General features: G+C 34.9%; 1 pseudogene; it reads left to right on the plus strand.

The window, feature by feature from the left end:
• Positions 1-3,839: 3,839 nt before the first annotated feature.
• LOC113746080 (major histocompatibility complex class I-related gene protein-like) overlaps positions 3,840-5,584 on the plus strand; it is a 3,571-nt pseudogene continuing 1,826 nt past the window's right edge.

Below are 5,584 nucleotides of genomic sequence, written 5' to 3' on the forward strand. Positions count from 1 at the left end.
GTTTCACTCCACAATAAAATCCACAACTCTCAAACATTTGGCCACACACTCATCTGTGACTATAGATCCAGTTATATGAATATTAACTGAGCAGTCATTATTCTCACAGAGTACCTGGATGAAAAGTTTGATATTAATGTCAGCTCTGAGCAGATATAGCTGTCAGATAAGGTTATCTTGGCTTCACATGAACTCTAGCAGTTCGAAACAGCTAGCCGATATCTGTGTACAGGGGCGCCTCCAGGAAGTTTGGGCCCCATGACAAAAAAATCAAATTGCGCAGCTGCTGTCCCCACATCTCTAGGACCTAACTATCCCATCAAAAGCTTTACATAACTCTCATCAAAGGCGTGCAACTTTTTTGCGTCTTGTAGTTCAATACTAGTACTAGCACAATATTTACTGCTGGTGATTTGTATGCTCAGTCGCATACAGTCTGGCAGTGCAGTTCACTATTGATGGAGATTAAAAGCCACCAAAAAATGTGCTAAAGGCCATTTTTTTACAGTATAATGTATTTTTATTGTAAAATTTCAAAATGGAAAATCTCTTAACATTAATGAATGATTCAAAAAACAGAAAAGTGAATGAACTTAAAATATATTAATTTTCAATCATAAATTAACATCATCCTCTCAAAACAATGAAAACAGCAGATATTTTAATTTAGCTGCACATAGTCACATGAAAATAAAGTCGACATGTAAAATGTATTTCCAACCAGGTTTTATAGTTCTACAAAATAGATCAAGTGATCAATAAATCAACATTTCTGTGTTCAGGATTTAGTGGGTGGGTCTGAAAATTGACAAGAGATTGACATCCTCCTCTGTCTTTCATCTCTCTCTTTTCTCTCTTTCTTTTCTGAAAACCAGATTTTGTGTTACTAGTGACATTTTGAACACTGCAGCTCTGGCACATACTAACTGTCTAAGACCGTCACTGATAAGTGGCTCAGGCAGGACCATATGGCAATAGGATGGGTATTTTGGTCAATGGGGAATTTAACTTTACTGCCCAAAACACGTAAAAACAAAGAGATAATTAATTTCAATTATATTTGAAATATATAACTCAATGATGGATGGTTTGATAATTTTTATTGGTGTTTACCTATTTTCTGGGCCCTGACAGGGGAAGTAAACAACTCCACTCTATTTGATATGACCAAACACAAACTGTTAATAACTTGTCATTAATTGTCTGTGCATCCTGCAGGCAGTTCATCTCTCTGCAGATAGGTGGCCTCATCCCGGGCAGGACATGAAGGCCAGCCCAGGATGGATGAGGCCAGCGGCCAGGCCAGCCCGGTGCCGCGGTGTAGGTGGGAAATATGGGATCAGGTAAGCTCCTCAGCTTCATCAGCCGGAGCAGCATTAACTGACACATGGAGGAAGACAGGACACGGTGCCTTCAGAATAAAAGCACTGCTAAGGCGATAAACTTGAATTCTACTAAAGTTAGATCATTGTAGTTAAACCGAAATGCAGCCCTGTTCAGTCAGCTACAAATTAAATGATCATAATAAGCAAATTAATTAAATAAGTACAATTAATACATTAACAAGTAAGTAAAATATAATAAATAAATAGATAAAAAGTACAATTAATAAAACCAAAAGTAAAATATAATAAATAAATAGATAAAAAGTACAATAATAAAACCAATAAGTAAATATAATAAATAAATAGATAAAAAGTACAATTAATAAAACAATAAGTAAAATATAATAAATAAATGGATAAAAAGTACAATTAATAAACAATAAGTAAAATAATAAATAAATAGATAAAGTACAATTAATAAATCAATAAGTAAATATAATAAATAATAGATAAAAAGTACAATTAAAAACATAAGTAAAATAAATAAATAGATAAAATGACAATTAATAAATCTATAAAATAATAATAAATAGATAAAAGTACAATAATAAAATCAATAAGTAAAATATAATTAATAAATAGATAAAAGTACAATAATAAAACCATAATAAGTAAATATAATAAATAATAGATAAAAAGTACATTAATAAAACAATAAGTAAAAAACAAATATAAAAGTACAGAAACAAAATGTAAGAAGTGTCATGAAGGGAAAAGTCGAGCCTGTGGAGACGAAGCATGGAGAATGTTTTAAATGTGCATTAAATCATGTGAATAACTGCGAGTCCTACACCTGAACATATCCTAAATCGGACTCTAAAGGGACATATGTGACATGTTGCTGTTTGCAGCTTTACTTTGAAGGTGGGCCCGGGGCTTGCAGGTTCGTGCTGCAGGCTTGATGCTGATGGATCTGTGATGACAGGAGCTGCTGGGAGCCGAGGAGGCAGCAGGTGAATCATTACCAGCTCCTGTGTCGTTTTTTACCGCCTCACCTGTTCAACTTACACAAACTCTCATCTTTGAGTTTGGCGGAAATGTTCCTGTGTGTGTGACAGGTTCCGCCCTTCACATAAAAACAAAAACACCAGCTGGACAAAGAGACGGAACCACGCCGCAGACTGGACTTAGCAGGTAGCATAAATAACTTGTGGCTCTGAAATGAAGCCTGCGTGTTCGTCCTCTGTGCTCGGGTCGTGTTGGATGATATCTCCGAACAAGAACACAAACACTCGTAATGTGACGCAGTCGTCATTAATAGCTGAGCGGTTAAATTTGCATAAAAATACTTTATTCCTGACGTGGAGGAACTGACCTGAGGCCTGTAGCGCCGCCCACAGTAAACAAAGAGTCTATGTGTTAGTCTGTTGTTGTCATATAGATTAACCTCGATAATGTGTATTAATGAACATAAATGAATCCAAATGTATTGTTCTTTCTTTTTGTGCTGATGTTTCACTCCACAATAAAATCCACAACTCTCAAACATTTGGCCACACACTCATCTGTGACTATAGATCCAGTTATATGAATATTAACTGAGCAGTCATTATTCTCACAGAGTACCTGGATGAAAAGTTTGATATTAATGTCAGCTCTGAGCAGATATAGCTGTCAGATAAGGTTATCTTGGCTTCACATGAACTCTAGCAGTTCGAAACAGCTAGCCGATATCTGTGTACAGGGGCGCCTCCAGGAAGTTTGGGCCCCATGACAAAAAAATCAAATTGCGCAGCTGCTGTCCCCACATCTCTAGGACCTAACTATCCCATCAAAAGCTTTACATAACTCTCATCAAAGGCGTGCAACTTTTTTGCGTCTTGTAGTTCAATACTAGTACTAGCACAATATTTACTGCTGGTGATTTGTACATGCATGCAAGTCTGCATACAGTCTGCAGTGCAGTTCACTATTTGATGCGAGATTTAAAAGCCACCATAAAAATGTGCTAAAAGCCATTTTTTACAGTATCAATGTATTTTTATTGTAAAATTTCAAAATGGAAAATTCTCTTTACATTAATGAATGATTTAAAAAAACAGAAAAGTGAATGAACTTAAAGATATATTAAATTTTCAATCATAAATTAACATCATCCTCTCAAAACAATGAAAACAGCAGATTTTTTAATTTAGCTGCACATATGTCAGCATGAAAATAAAGTCGACATGTAAATGGTATTTCCACACCAGGGTTATTATAGTTCTACAAAATAGATCAAGTGATCAATAAATCAACATTTCTGTGTTCAGGATTTGGTGGGTGGGTCTGAAAATTGACAAGAGATTGACATCCTTTCCTTTGTCTTTCATCTCTCTCTTTTCTCTCTTTCCTTTTCTGAAAACCAGATTTTGGTTTACTAAGTGACATTTTGAACACTGCAGCTCTGGCGCATACTAACTGTTACTAAGCACTGTCACTGATAAGTGGCTCAGGCAGGACCATATAGTCAATATGGATGGGTATTTTTGGTCAATGGGGATATTTAACTTTTACTACCCAAAACACGTAAAAACAAAGAGATAATTAATTTGAAATATATATACTCAATGATGATGGTTTGATAATTTTATATTGGTGTTTACCTATTTTCTGGGGCCCTGACAGGGGAAGTAAACAACTCCCACTCTATTTGATATGACTCAAACACAAACTGTTAATAACTTGTCATTAATTGTCTGTGCATCCTGCAGGCAGTTCATCTCTCTGACAGATAGGTGGCCTCATCCCGGGCAGGACATGAAGGCCAGCCCAGGATGGATGAGGCCAGGCGGCCAGGCCAGCCCCGGTGCCGCGGTGTATGGTGGGAAATATGGGATCAGGTAAGCTCCTCAGCTTCATCAGCCTGAGCAGCATTAACTGACACATGGAGGAAGACAGGACACTGTGCCTTCAGAATAAAAGCACTGCTGAAAGGCGATAAACTTGAGTTCTACTAAAGTTAGATCATTGTTCCATATTGTTGTCATACTGTAAGATAAACCTTCCATTCACATTGTCTACTGGCGGGAAGATGGAGTTAAACCTTTGAAATGCAGCCCTGTTCAGTCAGCTACAAATTAAATGATCATTTAATAAGCAAATTAATTAAATTAAAGTACAATTAATACAATCAGCAAGTAAGTAAAATATAATAAATAATAAAAGTAAGTAAAATATAATAATAAATAGATAAAAAAGTACAATTAATAAAACCAATAAGTAAATAAATAAATAAATAGATAAAAGTACAATTAATAAACCAATAAGTAAAAATATAATAAATAATAGATAAAAAGTACAATTAATAAAACCAATAAGTAAAATATAATAAATAAATGGATAAAAAGTACAATTAATAAATCAATAAGTAAAAATATAATAAATAAATAGAAAAAGTACAATTAATAAAATCAATAAGTAAATATAATAAATAAATAGATAAAAAGTAATTAATAAAACCAATAAGTAAAATATAATTAATAAATAGATAAAGTACAATTAATAAAATCAATAGTAAAATATAATAATAAATAGATAAAAGTACAATTAAATAAACAATAAGTAAAATATAATTAATAAATAGATAAAATACACTAATAAACCAATAAGTAAGTAAATATAATAATAAATAGATAAAAAGTACATTAATAAAACAATAAGTAAAAAACAATTAAAAGTACAGAAACTAAAATGTAACAAAGTGTCATGAAGGGAAAAGTCGAGCCTGTGGAGACGAAGCATGGAGAAGTTTAAATGTGCATTAAATCATGTGAATAACTGCGAGTCCTACACCTGAACATATCCTAAATCGGACTCTAAAGGGACAAATGTGGCATGTTGCTGTTTGCGCTTTACTTTGAAGGTGGGCCCCGGGGCTTGCAGGTTCGTGCTGCAGGTTGATGCTGTGGATCTGTGATGACAGGAGCTGCTGGGAGCCGAGGAGGCAGCGTGAATCATTACCAGCTCCTGTGTCTGTTTTTACCGCCTCACCTGTTCAACTTACACCAAACTCTATCTTTGGTTTGGCGGAAATGTTCTTGTGTGTGACAGGTTCCGCCCTTCACATTAAAAACAAAAAACACCAGCTGGACAAAGAGACGGACCACGCCGCAGACTGGACTTAGCAGGTAGGCTATAAATAACTTTGTGGCTCTGAAATGAAGCCTGCGTGTTCGTCTCTGTGCTCGGGTCGTGTTGGATGATATCTCCGAACAAGA

Source organism: Larimichthys crocea, chromosome VII (genome assembly GCF_000972845.2).
Source record: "Larimichthys crocea isolate SSNF chromosome VII, L_crocea_2.0, whole genome shotgun sequence".
Classification (NCBI taxonomy): Eukaryota; Metazoa; Chordata; class Actinopteri; family Sciaenidae; genus Larimichthys; species Larimichthys crocea.